The sequence below is a fragment of the Delphinus delphis genome, chromosome 3, assembly GCF_949987515.2.
Source record: "Delphinus delphis chromosome 3, mDelDel1.2, whole genome shotgun sequence".
Lineage (NCBI taxonomy): Eukaryota > Metazoa > Chordata > Mammalia > Artiodactyla > Delphinidae > Delphinus > Delphinus delphis.
Window position 1 is genome coordinate 78,169,246 of NC_082685.1, and position 20,830 is coordinate 78,190,075.

At 34.9% G+C, this 20,830-nt stretch overlaps 1 protein-coding gene across 3 annotated transcripts in view; it reads right to left on the reverse strand.

Moving 5' to 3' along the window:
- Window positions 1–20,830, reverse strand: part of COMMD10 (COMM domain containing 10) — a 165,377-nt gene that overhangs the window by 114,434 nt on the left and 30,113 nt on the right. The window lies entirely within an intron of this gene.

Genomic DNA, 20,830 nt, shown 5'->3' on the forward strand with positions numbered 1-20,830 from the left:
TCCCTCTGAACCAAATGAACAAGACCAGGTTAACTTGCCAAATGATGGAAGACGTGAAGCCCAGCTACCTGAGTTGCCACAGTGACTAAAGCCATCCTAAACTAGTGTGGCCCCAGCAAACTGCTGACACATGAGCAAGCCCAGCTGAGACCAGCCGAGCCCAGCCAGCAAACTACCTTGCCCACACACAGACCCATGATCAACAATAAATGGTTACTGTTTTAAGCCATTGAGTTTTGGAGGGGTTCGTTCTACAGCAATAGCTAACTGATGGTATCAGAAGTGAGGTACTGCCACAATTTTAAAATTAAATATGTAATATTGGTTTTAGAACCAAACAGTGGCCTAAGGCTTGAAAAATCGTGAGCAAACTCTTAGCAAAAGCTGGAAAAGGGTAAGAAAATTTTCACCGCATGCTGAAAAAATGGGAATTTGTGCATGTAGTAACAAAATATGTGGCCAAATTGTGTTCTCTATAGTACTCAGAAGATGAAAAAGTTACTTAATAAACATTTAGATTTGTCTGAGATTTCCAGGCAAATGTTAAGGCAGCTGGTTGTTCCCAGCTGTGCATGACTAAGGTAACAGGGAAAAAAAAGAGATGAGCTAAAGAAAAAGTGATCAGTTTACAAGCAAAATTTAGAAGGAATAAAGAAGGGCCAGGACTTGTTGGTTTGGAAAACACAACTGCTTCTCATCTCCAGTCTCTCAGCTGGCAAAACATTCTCCAAATGTATAGTCTGGGACTGCAGACCAAATCAAGACGTAAAACCCCCTCATTAACGTCTCTAAAAGAATAATGAAGGGGCCTACAAGACCCCCTCAGCTAAATAAAAGGCCTTCTGTGGTCTTAAAGGAGTTGTCTCACAGAAGTCTGACACACCCAAAATAAGTCTAGAAAAAGTGTGTCTCAAAAACAGTTATAAGTTTGACTCTTCGCATATAATAACACCCAGCAACTCTACTCCCAGGCAGATAACCAACAGAAGTGGGTGATCATATGTAACAAGAGGCATGCACCAGGATGTCCACAGCAGTAATACTCATAATAGCTAAAAACTGGAAACAACCCAAATGCCTATCAACATTGTAATGAATATGAATATAAATTTTTAAAAACTGTACTGAATAAAATGTGTTCTTTCATATAATAATATGTTATACAGCAATGAAAATAAACTATATCTATATGCAACAAAAATGAATAGCAAAAACACAATTTTGAAGCAAGCAACACAGGAAAATAATATAATTCCTTTTAAATAAAGTCAAAAATAAAAGTTAAAACTAAACTGTGGTGTTTAGAGATGTATGATTAAGGGGTAAAAATATAAAAACAAAAAGAAAATATTATCATAGAAGGTAGACTACATGAGAGGGAAAAGAAGGGGAAACTATTTAGAAGAGGCCAAGGAGAGTTCTGGCAAACTGGCAATGTTTTATATCTTGATCTGTGTAGTAGTTACACAGATGTCAGCTTTGTGATTAACTGTACATTTGTGTTTTATGTACTTTTCTGTACATACATAATTTAACATGTATAAAAGATGTGCATCAGTGAGACCAAAGGACTGTGGCAGCCAAAGAACTAGGAACGTGTCCAGGTTCAAAAGCACTTTAGACAGAACTATTTTGTTTAAATGATATGCTCTGCTGAGATTTTATTCAATTCATGTAATCAAAGCAACACTGATTTATTCTGTCAGCCTGTTTAAGACTAAAGGGGAAGAGAGGATTCCCTGTGTTTGCTTAATGATTCAGTAAAATCTAGCAGGTACTATATTATGAGATGAACTATCACCGTTTCTCATCAGGAGCACCATTCACTTTCAATAATAGTTCTTTTTTGTTTTCTTTTTAAAATTTGTTTTATTTTTGGCTGCATTGGGTCTTCGTTGCTCTGCGCAGGCTTTCTCTAGTTGCGTCGAGCGGGGGCTACTCTTCGTTGCGGTGGCTTCTCGTTGTGGAGCATGGGCTCTAGGTGCGCGGGCTTCAGTAGTTGTGGCACGTGGGCTCAGTAGTTGTGGCTCGCGGGCTCTAGAGCACAGGCTCAGTATGTGGCACACGGGCTTAGGTGCTCCGCGGCACGTGGGATCTTCCTGGACCAGGGCTCGAATCCATGGCCCCTGCATTCACAGGTGGATTCTTAACCACTGCGCCACCAGGGAAGTGCTCAATAGCGATTCAAAAAGTCCTGATAAAATATTATTCCTCCATCATTTATCTACTTGTTCTTCAGAAGTTCCTTGTGAAATTTTACTGTGATGAGAAACGTTTGAGTAGAATTGCCTCCTAGCCCCATTACAGCTGCAAGCAAAGTCCTAGACTTTTTCTGCCAGGGAAAGAGCAGAGATGCGAGAAGCCACAAGAGATGAGAGAACCTTCCCTCAAGGCTTCAGTATGTATCGCAGCTGACGATCAGCTTGACTACGGTGAGAAGAGACATGTATACCACAAAATAATAATATGCTACACTTAGAACCTTCTCTTAAAGAAAAAGGCACCACTGTAAAAAAAAAAATGCTGAAAAATCATACATCATAACTTATATTTGTCCAGTTCATATTCTACTGCTACACCATTTCTGAAATCTGTAACACAAAGTATAAAAGAGGGTTACAGATTGATTCAGTTAAGAAAATACTTTTCTTTAAAAATCTAAACTCATTAAACAAGAAAAAAATCAGCTTTAATCACTAGCTAATAACTTTAATTAAATTTAATTTTTAATTTTTAAATTAAAGAATGTACCAGTTGGCTGATGTCAGTATTGGATATAAGACTGTTATAAATAAAACCTTAGATTTTCCCATAAATCTATAATTGTGAAATGGGCTACAGGGTTGGTAGCATTATATTTCGAAAGAGCATTACAAATCAGACAAAATGCAATTTTAAAGTACAAGCTAAAATGTTGAGATCTGTGGTAGATTTAATTTTCCAAATATAGACACAATATCTTTTATCCCACAGGCCCCTCTTTCAATATGACCTTAACACTTCTCTCATAGAGAAGTGTGGTCAATATCCCTGCCCCGTGAAGCTTGCAGACCTTTATGACTGCTTCAACCAACAGAGGACAACAGAAATTATGCTATGTGACTTACGAGCCTAGGTCATAAAAATGTCATGCACGTCTGCCTTAGGATGCTCTTGGATTTAGCTGCCATTGGCATTGGATTCAGGTTAAAGCCTAAAGGGCACTGAGGACAGTGTTAGTGGATGCCTAAAAGGACCAGAAGGGGTTGTTGGTAAGGGTTTAAAAGTACGGAAATGTGATTGGAAGCTGCAAGAAAGGGGTTCCTTGTTTTATTTTGGAGGGAAGTTTAGAAATACTGTTGTTGGCAGAAAAATTGAAAATGGGAAATGTTCCTAATGAACTCAATGACTAAAAGTGCCACTGGGTTTCTTCTCGTTGCATATAGGAAAGAGATAAGCTAAAGAATGAACTATTAGCTCCAAAAGAGCAAGGACTTGCTGGGTTAAATAAAAGTGTGTGAAGTTACAAGGACCTCCAGATGACAAAACGATTCTCAAATAACGAAATGGCTTTCAGGTAAAGATCAAATCCAGAGTAGGGCTGTAACATGCTGTGTTAAGATTTCAGAAAGAGCTAAGACAAAGCCTCATAGAAATGTTCAGATTGACAAAAGGTCTTATAAGTTATATTAGTATGTTTATTCCTATATAACTAATTACCACAAAATGAGTGGCTTAAAACAACATCAAATTATTAGTTCATAGTTCTGTAGGTCAGCAGTTCAGACAGGCTTGGCTGGCCTCTCACAAGGGTGTAATCAGATGTCAGGCAGGGCTCTTATCTGGAGGCTCTGGGGAAGAATCTGTTTCCACACTCATTCAGGTTGGTGGCAGAATCTAGTTCTTGCAGCTAATGGTCTGTGATCCCTGTTTCCTTGCTGTCAACCAGAAAACACTCTCTTCTCCTAGGGGTTGCCCTCATTCTTTCTCACCAATGTCTCCATCTTCAAACCAGCAACACGCAGAGTCCTTTGTATGCTTCATATCTTTCTGATTTCTCTTCTGCTACCAGCCAGAGAAAACTTTCTGCTTTTAAAGTGAACAGTTTGGGCCAAGCCCACCCAGAAAAACCTCCGTATCTTAAACCAACTGACTTGGGACTTTAATTAAATCTGTAAAAGATAATTATCTATTTAAACAAAAACAGTATAGTGTAAGGCTTATAACATATTTAAGAAAAATATGTGATAATAAAAGCAAAAGGCCAGGGGTTGGGAGGAATGAATGTATACTACTGTAAAGTTCTTATCAGTGCCTGGACCTTGACACTAAAGGAAAAACGCGTGCCCCCATTCTCGTTTTAATGCATATTTTAACGGTTAATATTTTTCCAGAACATTATTGAGAAACTGAAATTCATAACATTTTAAGTTTAAATATTTTATTTATATCAACAACAGCATGTTTTAAGTTTACTTTCCTGGTTTTATGGAAGTAAACTTATCAATAATATTTTTAAAATCTACTTCTTTGTTTATGTTATTATCAATTGAGGGAAATGCCATGTTAAATAATTTCTCTTGACAAAGTGACAATCATAAGTAATTTTAAATTAACTTCAGTTTACTGAAACTTCTTTCACAGGACACCACTGTAACTGGTATTGTTTTAAAAAAAATTCTCAAGGTCACTAACAAATTTGGGTAAAACTGCACTAAGCAAATTTCAAAACAGTTTTAGAAGATCCAAACATCATGCTGACTTCATAGTATAATTACTGATACTGCATGCTGCTAAAACTATTTCAGATGAAATTCTTACAGGACTTAAATAATCTGACTTTTTTAGAACCAAGTCAGTGGCTGTTTTTTGTAAATAGAAGTACTCAGAAAATAACTTTTCTCTGGTTAAAAATACAAAATTTGAAGACACTTCATTTAATTTTTCATATCTTCATAATAATGTGAGATTAGGATGCCCATAATCTCTCTAATTTCTATTTTATATAAACTTCCCAATAATAATTTATACTCTCATCTGGTGATCTGTATATTTCAAACTTTTCATTTTTATTTTAAAATTGAGCAGGTATATTCATAACTCTTGTTAACGTTCTGCATTCATCAAACATTCAAAGTTATATTCTCCCACTTGTTGTAAGCAAAGGGACAGGCTTTTTATTAAGTATGCAGCTTTATTTTTAATCAGATCATTTTATTGTAGAGCTTTATTAACCTTTTTCACTTGGTTCAAACAGCTAGGAAAAGAAGGTCACTAGCATCAAAGAACAAAATTCAGTAAGGTCTTTTAATAGACCTAATCTTCCCTTAAACATTTTCTTCCTAAATTTATCCTAAAGATATTAGACAAAAAAAAAAAAAAAAAAAAAGGAAGGAATTATCTTCTTTATGCCTTCTACATTCACAACTAGTTCTACTTCTGGCAAAACTTAATAATGGCCTTATAAAGAGTTAGGCATTTCAATTTTGCTGCTCTAAACTGGAAAGACCTCTTTAAGTAATGAAGATACCAATGTGCTGTATGTAATAGACACTTTTACATTTCCTACCATATTTAATTCTCAGAAAAACCTTGGAAGGTTGCTATTATTGTCCAAACTTTCAGATCAGAATTTGAGCCTCAATCAGGTAAGTAACCGCTCGAGATTCTTTAGCTATTTCCCAAGAGGTAAACAGTGTGCTTCCAAAGCCTGTGTTGCTTTTACTACATACCAATGCCACCTTCAAAGTCCTTTACATTATTCTGTATTATCTGTCAAATGTAATACAGAGCTATTTTTTAGCTGAATGGTAGAAATAACTAGGAACCAGAGAAATGCTTTGTCCCAGGACACACACCTATTTAATAAGGTGTGTATTTAGTAACAAAGTCTAAACCTTCTCTACAACAATATTAACATGGGAGAGGTGAGGGGGGAAGGAACCATGAATAAAAATCTTCAACCAGACCTTTTAAAATATAAGAAATTAAAATCACAGTTGTTCACAATTTTTTTGCTCCACAGTTTATTAGGATAATTGATTTTTATAATTCTTATACTAATGTATGTGATATATTTTAGCGACCTAAAATGAAAAATTAATAGGTGATTAATGCTGCAAATATAAAGGCAAACCCCTACTGTGCAAAGCAGTATAAGTAGGGCGTACAAGAATGGAAGCCATGGAGACAGTCATGTCTGAATGTAAATCCAATTAAAATAACATGGCTGGTACCAACAGAACCCGGCTCAATAAAATTTGAAGGAAAATAGGGAATCATATTAGAATTCTTCAAATTGGCATTAACTAGGTCAATATACTCACATTCTTCCCTGTCAAATTTAAAAGTTAGGAACTACCATCTATACTATCTTATCCCCTCCTTTTTTCACTAGGACACACAGAATGTTCGTTTACCTATAAGATTTTTACAAGAATATACTTCCCTGACAAATATAGAATACCAGTGAGTTTATATTTAAGAACCTTTTTTCTCTCCTAACAGGCTCTAATCCTATAAATCAGTAAGAGATCGGGAATAGGCAGGAGACTTTCTTAATGAACACACTAGTACTTTTAAATTCTAAGACAAGAGAACTTGAAGATTCTGAAGGCATAAATTAGTAAAACATAAGAGGGACCAAAGCACAAACAAGTCATCAGTTAATACAAGTGACATATTTAATTCATGTGAATTTAACTGTGATTCAGCTCAATTCAACTATATATATATGGACTTCAACTATACACTCTGCAAACAGAGATAGAATACTAATTAAATAATGCAAGCAATGAGGCCCACCATTCCCTGAACGAGCGTAACTCCTGGAGTCAGTGTGAGTGTGAGACGGAAAATGTGAATCTTCTGTTTCCTCAGTCGATGCGTGCTGAGGCCTCATGTACTAAGGTGATTCTAGGGCTAAAAGACATACGTGCACTGTAAATCTAAATGTTCAACTAAAGAAACAGCAAACTGTTCCAACAAACTTCTGAAGAAAAATAATACCGCTGAAATTGACTTAATAAGAAATGCTATGATGGGATCCAATGTGGTACTTTCCTAAGGCATTTCCTCTCCCTCCCAAGAAGAGTCTTGTCTCTATGAGATCATCACCTTCTGCACCGACATTAGAGACCCTAAAACCCATCTCTCCGTAAGATTCCTTATATATAAAAGAAAAAAAAAGAGGACATCACTCTTTTTAATATTAATGTGCAAAAAGAAAAATAAGAAATTTTATGGGAGAGGCTGGCAGAAATGAGGATTAGGGAAAACTACGTGGGCTAAAAAAGGCAGTCTTTGTAGATTTGGGCCAATTTGCAATATGAATCGCTTAACGTAAGTTAATGAATTATAAACTGATAGAATTTTTTAATGTAAGTTAATGAAATATAAACTATCTGATAGAATTTTTACATCAGAGTTTCAAAAATTACCTAAAACTATTTGTAAACCAAACTTCCCCAAAAAGAATATTGGAAGCGAAAAGCACCCTCAAGTAAACAGGTCAAGTTTGCCCTCTGTCGATATATACAATTGACTGGTAGACACATTCTGGTCAGGAAATGTTTACACTTTCATGCAAGTGGCTATGGTTAAGTTGCTAAGTACAATTTTCAAGCTCCAAATTCAACATCCCACCAGCAATTAAACAACAGGATAGAGAGAATTAGGTATAAAAAAAAGATAAAATATTTTACAATTTCTACTTCCCATTTCTGAGGGAAATCATGTTTCCTAAGCCTAACTCACATCCTGGCGCTGACAAAAAAAATGATCATGTTTGTACTTTACAGTGTGGTTAACCAACAAGGCAGCCTGAGGCTGGGTGACTGGCTGGGCCCTCCAGTTCCCCCAGACACTGCTTGGCTGCCCCAAGGGCAGAACAGGGCAATCAATATTCAGCTAACCTGCCTACTTGCACTTCAGCTGAGCAGCTATCATCTAGAAAAATCCGGTACAGACTCTATTTTACTACCAGAAACTCCCTGATTCTCTAGTACTATGAGTACTTCATCACCCAGACAGCCCTCCCAGAAAAGAATAGGAAAACTCTCAATGCAATCGTCTATCAAGGTCATTCTCTCACTCCTCACACTTGGCAAATAGAAATAAATCACCTACCCTCCAGAGGGTTTCATGACTATCAAAACAAAATGTTTAAGAGCAAGATAAAACCATACAGACTACGAGAACAGGCACTAGCCATGGACCTCACTAAAGACAGACGGCAAAGTAATCACTGTGGAAGCACAGTGGTTACTTTATTAAATTGTACATTATTTTCAGTCCTTCTGGGCAAATAAACAAAAAGTGACTTATTGTTTATTAATTTCAAGGGTCCGATGAGACAAAGTATAAAAGCACGTAGGATACCTGGCATATATTAAATGGTCAATAAATGTTATCTATTATCATTACCTTCTTAATTGTTTAAATGTGGCAGTATCAGGCATAGTGGTTACTTTCTGTGCACTGCAGCTATCCAGACACTCAGCTTTAATGAGCTCCATCCACCTAGGCTGACTAGAATTCAGAAAAATACAAAGTGGCAGCACTTAGGAAAGAGACAACGAGGTATCTCAGCCACCTGCATATTTCATATAATATTATGAAGAAATTAGATGTCCCCTCGGCCTCCAAATAGGTCATAATCCATATGAACTGACCCAAGGCAACTTGTGGGTTTACTTCTTAAATAAACAAAATTTCCTTATGAGAAATGTTTACCTTTTTTTAGGAATTACCATTAATTAGACCGCATTTTAAACTGTATTTTTAAACTTGTTCTTGTCCTATATAATATCCCCTCATCTCCAAAGATTTCTACTCTTTAGAAGCAGACAGCTGAAATACATAATTAGGTAGTACTTAATTCATAAATAACATGTGTACCATCAAAGAGAAGTGTAAATACACTTATATGGCAGCAGTGTTATTGTTACTCATTACCATGCCAACCTAAAACACCTGAGGAGGTGACTATAATTTAACTTATAAACGAATACACAATACCCACGCTCAAAGCTAAGGAATCTATAAATTATATCTAAATATAAATTTATATATAAATCTATAAATTACTTATCTGTCTACAGCAAAATGCTTGATAAATTTAAATCGTTCAAGCTACTTTAGGTATATGCTTACAATGTTCATATTTTCTTGTACTTCGGAGTCAAAAGAAGTCAATATACATAAAAATCAGTTGAAAAGTAGAGAAAATACCCAAATTAAAATGAGGATGAAAATCTGAGCCATCATTTACATGAGGCAGAAGAACTTTTGATTTCTCATTTTAAAACAAGACTATCGTAAAACTAGCAACAGATTTTTGGTAGACTATTTCTTCTATTATTATACATTAACAATTAAATAATATCCTCCTCCTCCTCTCTTAACTAAAAAGGATGATTGCAATATGCCTGCCTCACTGGAGTGTTTTGAGACTCAATATTTGTAGATTTTTGAGCCTTGTGGCTAAAAGAGTGAATATAAAGTATTATAATCAAGAATAGCGATATAAAAACAAAGATGGTTTAAGATAATAGAAAATTACATTTATAAGTGGCACAATGCCATACTACCCCTGAGGACTTGTTCTTTCAGAGTACATACTCTATGAAAGGTCACTGTGGGTGAAAAAAAAACCCCACAGGGAGTTCAAGTAGCCTACAATGCAATATTAGTAATTAAGGAAGTGGTATTCTTCCTCTATATTCATTTGGGAATCATTTCTACTAATTAAGAGAAAAGGAACAGTGATTTGTTAAAAATGATGGTTACAGAAAATTCAATCTGAATTCCAACAGCCTGGTTACAAAGGAGAATACTGTAACACTGAACAATTTTTTTAATAAGGGCAAACTACTATACAAGCCATCAAGTCAGTACTCAACTATCTTCCAAAATAATATACTCCTAAAAATATTTTCCAGAATAACCTGTTCCTAACACAATGTTGAACTATAGCACTGCAAATGCAAATTTAATTAACATTAAGTGCCTACTATGTGAGAGTCATTCTATCGATAATAGGCACTTCACAGATATTTAATTCTATCAATAATCCTAGAAGGCAGGTATTACCAGCCACATTTTCAAACTGGGAAATTTGCTGCAGAAAGATTCAGATTCTTGCCCACAGTCTAAGAATTTAAACTCAAGTCATCTCACTTTTACACTTTAAATCCAGTGTACCCCCTTCATTCCGTCAGACTAGGGTCGCATCTGGCTATGCCAATAATCAACTGACAAACCATTCAGCCTCACTGGGCCTGAGTTTTCTCAGTAAACTTAAAGGGTTGAAATATTCCCTAAGTTGGTCTCCTTCATCCTCCTTCTCTCTCTCGCTCTCTCGCTCTCTCGCTCTCATTCTGTCTCTAAAATGTACTATTTTAATCCTTTTAAAGTATACAATTCAGTGGCTTCCAATACATTCACAATGCTGTGCACTAATTTCAGAACATTTTCACTACCCCAGAAAGAAACCAATAACCTTTAAGCTGTCAGTCCCCATTCTTTCCTCCCCCCAGGTCTTGATAACTGCTAACCTGCTTGTTGATTCTGCCTAACCTGGATATTTTATATAAATGAGACCATAAAATATGTGACCTTTTGTGTCTGGTTCCTTTTACTAAGAAAAATATTTTTGAGGTTCATCAACATTGTAGCATGTATCAGGACTTCATTTCTGTTTATGGCTCAATAATATTCCATTGTATGTGTATACCACTATTTGTTTATCCATTCATCCACTGATGGGCATTTGAGTTGTTTCCACCTTTTGGCTACTGTTATGTACTGCTATAAACATGCATGCAGATATACATATTTGAGTCCTTGTTCTCACTTCTTCTGGGTATATATCTAGGAGTGAAACTGCTGAGTCATTCAATAGCTCTATGTTTGAATTTCTGTGGAATTGACAAACTATTTCCCATAGTGGCTGAACCACTTTACATTTCCACCAGCGATATATGAGGGTCCTAATTTCTACACATCCTCACCAACACTTGTTATTTTACTTTTTTTTGTTTTTAATTATAGCCATCCTAATGGGTGTGAAGTGGTATCACTCTTGTTTTGATTTGCATTTCCCTAGTGACTAATGATGTTGAGTATCTTTTCATGTGCATGTTGGCCATTTTCATATCTTCTTTAGAGAAATGTCTATGCAAGTCCTTTACCCATTTTTTATTTGAGCTGTTTGCCTTTTTGTTGTTGAGTTGTAGGAGTTCTTTACATATTCTAGACACAAATTCCTTACCAGGAATTTGCAAACATTTTCTCTCATTCTTTAGGTTACCTTTTCTTTTTCTTCATAATGTCCTTTGATGCACAAGTTTTTAATTCTGATGAAGTCCAATTTATCTATTTTGCCATTCGTGCTTTTGATATTATATCTAAGAATCCATTGCCATTTCCATCTAAGTTCTCTTTGGGCTGGAAAATTCCATCAGCCTTTGCTCATTCCATAAATAAAGTTGTACATGAATAATAATTCTATTTGTTTTACTGCTGAGAATTATAAAAGGGTTATTTTTGGAGTTATTATTATATTACCCTTACCAAGGAAGTGGCAGTATTTTAACTTTGGATAAAATGGCCCTTTAAAGATGGATAGGTTGGAACTCCTTGAGATAAAATGGAGTAACGCTGAAAGAAACTGTATTTTTGCTCGATTATAAAAAGAAAGGAAGAAGTGGAAAGAGAGGGAAGAAGAGAGGAAGGGAGAAGATTCAAATAAAAAATTCCCAAGTGACCCTGGAACTAATGTGTCTGAGGGTCCTCTGTATGACAACGACTCAAGGGAGCCTGCGGCTAGGGTTCCAGTTTTATAGCCAGATTCTCACTCTCCATCACGGCACCCACAACATACACCATATCCTCACTTTCCAACTGATCTGATTTAGAATCTATGGTCCATCACTAAAATCACTCCCTTGTACACAAGGCCAATCCTTTGTCCCTTTCTCCCTTCACCTGATACACCTGGCAAAGATGAAACGCTGATTAAACCCAATTATCTACCTACTTCACAGTTGCATCACAGCAACTAAAAATGGATGAAGGAAAATGTACACCACTTCAACAGTTCTCATTTCAAATTCATGGTCACAAATCTCAAGTGGGCAATAAGCACTGGCCAGTAACAGTGAAACAGCCTAAAATAACTAGTTTGTTCATTTTCCCAATATCCAAAATAACTGTTTCATACTTCCTCCCCTGTTCCCAAACCTTCTAGACCTACCCACTACCTCAACTAATGACTGCATTCAGAAACAGAAGCAATCGGACACAGCTTCCTCTTCTACCACCCAAACTACCTACCTAAGCCATTCTCTTTCTTTTTTGCTGTTACAACAAATAATGTGTTCCCACTTTCATCAAAGTCCAACCCTTTCATTTGTGCTCTGGCCCTCTTATCGTCTCACTTTCTCATGGAACTTGTATCCCTCTCTGTCCTGCAGCGTCAATTTCTCCCCAATGGATATGGAATCGGCATACAAACCTCCTCTAGTATCTCCAGTCACTGAATCCACATTCCCCTACATTGACTATTCCGTTTCTGTTTCTTGAAGGAGTTACGTAGGTGGTTGCTTTCACTTTTTTGCCTCATTTTCTTTCCTCAATTTACTCCAATCAGGATTCTTTTGCCTCTCAATTGTGATTGAGACCACAATTACCAAGGTTATCAGAGAAGTCCATCTAGCCAAATCCAAGTCATATATGTATGTCTGTTCTTCTCTTTCCTGGCCCCTCAACAGTATTCAATACCGCCCTCCGTCTCGAAACACCTCCTTCTCCTGCCCCACACAGTGATCACCAGTGACCTCCATGACACTAAATTCATTTTTTTTTTAAACTGCTATATAGTGATTATAAGTTCAGGCTATTGTGGCAGGTGGACCTGGGTTCAAATCTTGCCCATATTACTTTCTAATATCCAATCTAGGGAAAGATACTTAACCACTGAGACTAGTCTTCTTAATCTACAAGCTAGGGAAAATACTAGTACTTAATTCACAGCTGTGAGGGTTAAATTAGTATCTTTTTATTTTCCTCTCTTTTACCTCTTACAGCATGTAACATTATTCACCCCCGACGAAATACTCTCTTGCTTTGGTCGCTGGCTGCTCCTTTCCCAATCACTGTGATAAGCTCCTGTAGCTCTACTTGCCTTTTAAATTTGGGAGCTTATCAGCTTCTATACTTCCTCCCTAAGTGACTAACCTCTTCCATCTCATAACTGAAATGATAATCAAAACCTCGATGATTTCCAAGTCTCAATTTCTAGTCTATAATCCACTCCCCACCTCACCAACTGCCATCCAAACAATCTCCACCTGGATATCTCAGCTACCTCATACTCAACATGCTCAGAAGATAAGCCTCTATCCTTTTTCATGTGTTCTTTCCTCCACCTGGATATCTCAGCTACCTCATACTCAACATGCTCAGAAGATAAGCCCCTATCCTTTTTCATGTGTTCCTTCCTCCATCTGAAACTCCCCTGCCTGTTGCAGTCTCCAACTCCTTGCTGTCAGTTTCCACAGTTCCATGTATTTCCTTTTGTAACAGTCACTAAACTTAAATATATTTACCGGCTTAATGTATGCATTCCCTTTTAGACCATAAGCTCCATGATTGAAAATAAAACCTGCCTATATCACAAATACCTTGCCTAGTACCTCATGCATGGTAAAGGTTTAATAAATGTTTCTTGAATTGAATTTGAGCTATTTTAAAAGTTGTTGCTTATTTAATTTATTGAACTTTAATTTATTGAATTTTATTTGTTCAGATGTCTAATTCACTGTTAACACTTTTATTTCAAAGTACATAAGCCACTCATTTACATTACTATCATTTCTAATCCACAAAAATACATTAAACAAAATTTAAAGGTACTTTTAAACATATTCTATTATGTTTGAGGAATTCTACAATTATCAATTGCCTCCAGATTTCAAAAAAGTAAAGAAGTTCAGAAGCTAGGAAAGACAAGTGAGGGTGATACTGTTTGCCTACTTTGAAATTTCACAATTTTTTTTTTTTTTTTTTTTTTTTTTTTTGCGGTACGCAGGCCTCTCACTGTTACGGCCTCTCCCGTTGCGGAGCCCAGGCTCCGGACGCGCAGGCTCAGCGGCCATGGCTCACGGGCGCAGCCGCTCCGCGGCATGCGGGGTCTTCCCGGATCGGGGCACGAACCCGTGTCCCCTGCATCGGCAGGCGGACTCTCAACCACTGCGCCACCAGGGAAGCCCTCACAAAATTTTTGAAAAGAATTTTAGTAAAAAGATGATTTTTTAAATTATGCAATACATGGAGTATTTTTTAAAAGATTTTCTCCTCCCAAGTCGTTTTTATCATTTTCTCCACATGAATACTAACTTCCATCACACTCTGTGTATTAATATTTCGTTTTTACTCATCAAAAATACACAATGTCTAAAACAGTATTTTTGCTAGCTTAAAAGTCTTATCCATAGATAAATGCAGACTTTCCATTAGGCAATCTAAAGTACAGAAAAAGACTTATACATACATACTCTTCACACGCATATAAGGGGGTTCATTTTGTGATACCAAGGAGCTACACACGTATTATTTGAACACTTCAATATACTTGAATACTAAGATCTTTAAGAAAGTCATACTGATCACAAAACTAAAAAAAAAGAAACCACAATAAATTAAGGAAAGAGTTTTGTATTGCTCTCATTTAGAACACATGACACCTTAAAGGATACTATCATTGAGAAACTGATCACAATGAAAAAGGATACAAAACAAAATTAAGAATCAGAAAACTAGAGTCACAAAGCCTTAGGATTACTTAAATAAATAAATTTGATTGCAAAGAACCAGGCTTTTTTTTTCAAAGTATATGGGCAATTGTCTACCAAATAAGGGTTGTTTCTATTTACTCTAACTGCTAGAATATTTTATGAGATTGCTTCTACATGTTCTATAATAAAATAAAACACATACAACAAAAGCTTCTTTAATGTGTATACTAAAGGAATAAAGAAATTATAAATGAGAGGGCTCTATAATCTTACAAAAATACCAGGGCCTTTCACTGGTCTCCTAAAATTATCCAAAATAATTAACTAGTTATCAAAGAGCCTACTTTTGAGATAGTAATGTTACACTTTTCTCCAGAAGCTCTTATATTCTTTGAATGCCACCTTTGAGTGTGTGTGTTCCTAAAACGATTATGAAAAGCCAATTATCAAACTATAGTAAAGACCTTTTTTTAGTTTACACCCTTTCACCCAGTAATTACACTCCTGAAGAATAACCATAAGTTCCAAGGATGCTTTATTCATTCATTCATTTGTTCATTCATCATTCAATAAGGGTTTACTGAACACCTACCATGTATTTATACACAAAGATGTTTATCACAATATAATAGGAAAATACTGGAAGCAAACTCATTATTTGACAACAGAGGAACTGGTAGGAAATTGTAGTAAGTCATAGCCAAAACATGATGCAGTCAATCATTTAATATATTAATGATGAGTCTGAATATGGAAAAGATCTGTTACAGAGTTAAATGAAGCAAGCAGAATATAAAATCAAAGAAGACTTTCAAAAGAAAGTAGCTATTAAAAAAAAAGAAAGTAGCTATTGAATGAACACTGAAATAAAAGACTGCACAGTGGTGGTAAATCTGTGACTTTTTCTTTCCATATCTATAAAATTTTCAAAATAAACGTATACAACTTAGGTAATAAAAAAAGAACCAGAAACATCTTCTTTAAAAGATAAGCAATATTCATCAATCATTTCATTTCAGAAGTAAAAACCACTGACCTGTCTTAAAATTCTAAACCCTGAATAAAACCATCCCAAATGACACAAAAGTATCTTGACACAGACCTGCTCATTATACAAAGCTAATTTTATAAATTTCTGATCAAAATCAGTGAGTAAAAAAGCCCAAGACTTTATAGAATGTCTTTTCAGATCATAAGATAGTATACTTTAGAAAATGAATAACTGCTATTTATCAAAAAAGAAAAAAAAAGTTCTGACTGATGAATGAGACTACCTTCTCATACCACTGAACAGTAATAACAGTACTGAACAGTAATAACAAAACTTCAATTCTTTTTCTTAAACCAAATACAAACATCACTGTTTTTTAAAAAACCACTTATAACAGAGGTATAGGAAAAAAATGACTGGAAGGTCATATAACAAAACATAACAATGCTGTGGGTACTAGAATTACACTTGATTTTAATTGGCTTTTTTCCCCTATATTTTCCAAAATGTCCATTATAAATATATACACAAATATTGTAACACAGAAAAATAAATTTAAATTATCAAAAGAATATGCTGAAATATGTTCACTATATAGATTAGATTAATAAAAATACAACATTTGTAAAATTTAGACCTGTTCATCAAAGCAGCTCAGAAAAATCTGAAGGTCCTTCCGAATCAGTCAATACAAACATTACCTTTAAGAAGATCAAAATACTTTAAATTTCTAATACAAAGAGTTCATGATTTGAACAGCATATGTGTGTTTTTCTCTTACTGAAAAACCTGTCATATATACAGCTAAGGATGTGTTTTTAATGATATACCCTATTTCTTTGTTCACGACACGTCAACATCAATGATGTCATATAGCCCTTACAATAAGGTCTGTTAATAAATGCAGTGTCTATTAAACTGAGACAACATCAAAACATACAACTTTACTTACCACATAAAAGAATATATGTGTCTTTCATTGACTTTAGTGTAAAATTGTTTCAATTTAGTCAAAAAGGAAATTTAGAATCCATGTAATTGTAGTTTTATGAAGAACAATAATAAAACAATCATTGCATTTTAGAAAAGCTTTCAACACCTTGAAACATATACACATATTACAGGATAACTGCTAAGTTATTAAATAAGCAAAATGATACAGTATCCTAGCAATAAATATAGCATAGGTCTCTGAAATAAAATTGCCTGACTTCAAATCCTAGCTCTGTTTATTAGTTAGGAATAACCTAGGAAAATAAACTAACCACTACATGTTTCCATTTCTCCATCTATCTATAAAATACAGATAATAATAAGAATTCATACCTGGAAGAGATGTTTTTTAAATATCAAAGGAGGTAACACCATATGTACATAGAGTAAGCAATTTAAAAAAAGGCTTTTTTCCTCCTTTTTCTCAATCTAAATAGAATTTGTCATACATTTTGAAAATAAGAATGAAGACCTCTAATTTTAAAAATTGGTATTAAAAGTCCTAAGTTCACTCAAGACCATAATTACCCTTCTGCAGCCTGAGCACAATCCAATGGAACACTTAGATAAATGTTTAGAAAGTTCTCTTGTCAAGGTGACTTTATCTCAGTTGTTTCAAAAGAAGAAGAAAAAAAGAATGAAACACAAGGATTCTTTCTTAAAGGATGAACAAAAAGAATTTAGAATCACTGCATTTACAAAATATGATTGTCTTGAACAGCAAATTTACTGAGGAAAATGCAAGATTAGTAGTAAAATTCAAATATTTTAGCGTTTTTAGGATATTCAGTTAAAGTGTTGATGCCATCCAAATTACCAAATCTGTTACATATAAAATTGCTATTCTCTATAAAGAAATTTCAACTGTCTATGACTAGGTCTGGAACCAGTTATGCTCTAACCTAACACAGCCATTCAACTATCTTTGGGATTACTGTATTCTCTTTTCTCATAAAGAAGTTAATACAGGTGGCAGAATGTAACAAAAAAAATCAACAGTGTAGAAGGCTTTTTAATAAATTTCATTTTGGCAAATGATCATATGCAAATTAGCAAATATTGAAATCAGGATGATTTTATTTATTTGTTCTGTACATATCTGATTAATAGGCACTAATTTTGTTGATGATAACAAGAGAACTCTATTGTTATATAGAGATTAGAAATGTAAACACTTAGCATTTCCCACAACTACTGACTTCACAAATTATTTTGAATGTTATTTCAAATAACACTGTGAGTGCCAGAGGTTAGGTAAGCAAAGAGCTCTACTGCCCCCTAATGAAGTAAAACAAAAAAACCAAAAAAGTCCAAAAACTCAGAAAACTTGTTTTGAGGTATGTGTGGAACAGGAAAATAATCTTACTTTGCTAAATGCAGTAGACAAACAGTAAGAAAATTAACTGAAAACAACTAGAATATCTATCAAAATACTATAGGAAAAGCTAGAATCATCCAGTTTTCATGATAAAATTAGTAGCAAAACAGGAAAGCCTGGAGACAGAAATGTTCTAACAGAAAGGAGGCCAGTACAACAATGTTATCTAAAGTGACAGCAATTAAAACTTCACCTCAGGCTACACTTTTCATGTGTATGTTGGAAGGGAATGAGAAGAAAGAGATTCTTAGAAACCATGCTTTTCAGTGAATTACTGTAAGTTTTCAGTTCAGCAGCTCATACGTATTGTAAATACTATCAAAATATTCTCTTACAATTTGCACTGACTCTAATCTTCTCAGAATTATTTTAATATATGTGTACTTTCAGGATAACTACATTGTAAAACATACATTTGACGGAAAAAAAACCCCATACATTTGAAAGAATTTTACCTGTTTCCTGTTTTAAACAAATGTCAATTTCTTGAGCATGACAACTGTGTACTTTATGATACTCTGCATCATAAACTAACCAGCGATAACTTTTAATCTTCCTTTTAATAAAATTTCTCCCTTCCTTTAACAAATTTGGTTTTTAAAACATGTTCCATACTCATGTTCCTTTTACCTAATACTCTAACCTGTCTAGAATTCCCGAATTCTCATTCAGAACAGAGCAAATGTTTGGGGGAAGAGCAGTGTATGGTCCTTAATAACAGAAGTTATGTAAAAATTAACATCAAGGAATCAGATATAACAAGAGTACAAAGAATAGAATACCAGATCATAAAAACATGGAGAAAAAATAAAGCTTCCCAGCAGCAGTTCACTGAGGGGAACAGAGGTATGGTAGATAACTGTTCCTTTATAGCTAGGGCACATGTCCCTTGGAGAGGGCCTGTTTTTAACCAGGTTGACCGTGGTTGTACATTCCACTATATGTCTGTTGTTTACAATATATAAGAAGTAGGGACCAAATCCACAAAATGCCACAGGGGAGACAGGCAACACAGAGAAAGAGGGTCACTTAAGTCTGCATACGAGATGAAAATATCCTTTACATTCCTGTGCTGCTGCTCTTCCCAAGTGTCCGTTAAGGAAAATGGTTCTCTAGCTCTGCAAGTCATAAGGGTAACCAAATGTTCATTCAAAATTTTAAAACAGCAACAGACAGAAAAATACAAATGTACTCCAGCCTATATCTCAAATGAGTTGGATCTCACATCTGTATAGATTTCCTGAATAATATGAATGAATTAAAAACATGACTCTTTTACTTGAAGCATTACTCATTCATTCCTACTGCCTAAAGATATAACTGACACAGAGACATGTTTTGAAGACACAATAAAGAAGCTGGGAGGACTCAAGCATCCCAGAGTTAAACACTGCCAAAGTTATGATGCTTAAAGTATATCAAATATAGAGTCAAAATTGTATCCTTCCAAGCTATAAATTCCATTTAGCTACTCAGACTTAACATATGATAGTCACGAGAAATAAAGCAGTGAACGTATACCTGGAGAACGCATATATGTATGTGTGTATATAGGTGTGTGTTTTCCCTCATGGAAGAGTCTCAGTCCACACCAGTGAGTTTCAGGTTATTATCCTAAAGCTAAAGGAATGCCTTCCCTAGTTCATGGAGAGAAAAAAAAATAAAGGACTTTCCAGGCTATCCTTTCCCTCCTCTATTCTCAGAAGCATACGTATGAAAAATATGATCAAAAATTAAAGGAAGAAAGAATGAAAGAAAAGGGAAAAGGTTAATTTCATCAAGAAATAAAGTTAGTGGCAGCTTTGGTTTAAAACAAAGAAATTTATTTATTCATTAGCCCAAGAAAACTTTTATTGATGATGATGAAGATGGCAGCAGCCAGCATTTATAGAGCATCATGTACTTTACATACACTGAGTATCTGATCTTCATAAAAGCCCTGTGAGACAGATATATTATTCCTGTTTTACAGATGAAGAAACTGACACTCATAAAGATTAAGTAACTTGCCCAAGGTTAGACCGCTACTAAATTGCAGAGCATATATAATATAGCAGTCAATTCGACACTTAATCATTAAGTTTATGTTCTTTTCTGGTCAAAATGTGTGAAATGAAATGATTCTTTGCAAACACTGTAATAAGTTAATAAATTATACATGCTAAGATCCAATTCAATTGCCTAAAATTCTGTGGACATGTAACCTGAGCTAGGCACTGATGCCAGTTCTTATGGAAGACAGAAATGTACAAGACATAATAAACAGTGAAAGTGCTAACAAAGAAGTAATAATATACACATCCTTCAATGCCCATTATAAATAACATTTCTTCCACTATTCTCTGATCACATACAGCCACAGTAACCTCTTCTTCTTCCGATCTTTCTACCTCACTCTCACCTCTATTTCATTTGTCTTAAAATGAGACAGTCTCATTTATTTAAGGAAAAAAAGTCACTCCTCCTGCTCTCTCTCTTAAAGATATTCAATTGTAGTAAAAAATATATAAAAATAGCATTCAATGACAACTGAAATACACATTTCTCAATATGCTGTAGTATATTGTCCGTAGCAACTCTTTTACCTTTGATAACATGTTCAGGTTTTCTTAAATTAATACTAAAGAAAAAAATCACCATGCAGTTTAAAACTAATCCAAAATTCTATTTTGTAATAGCTGAGATTTAAAC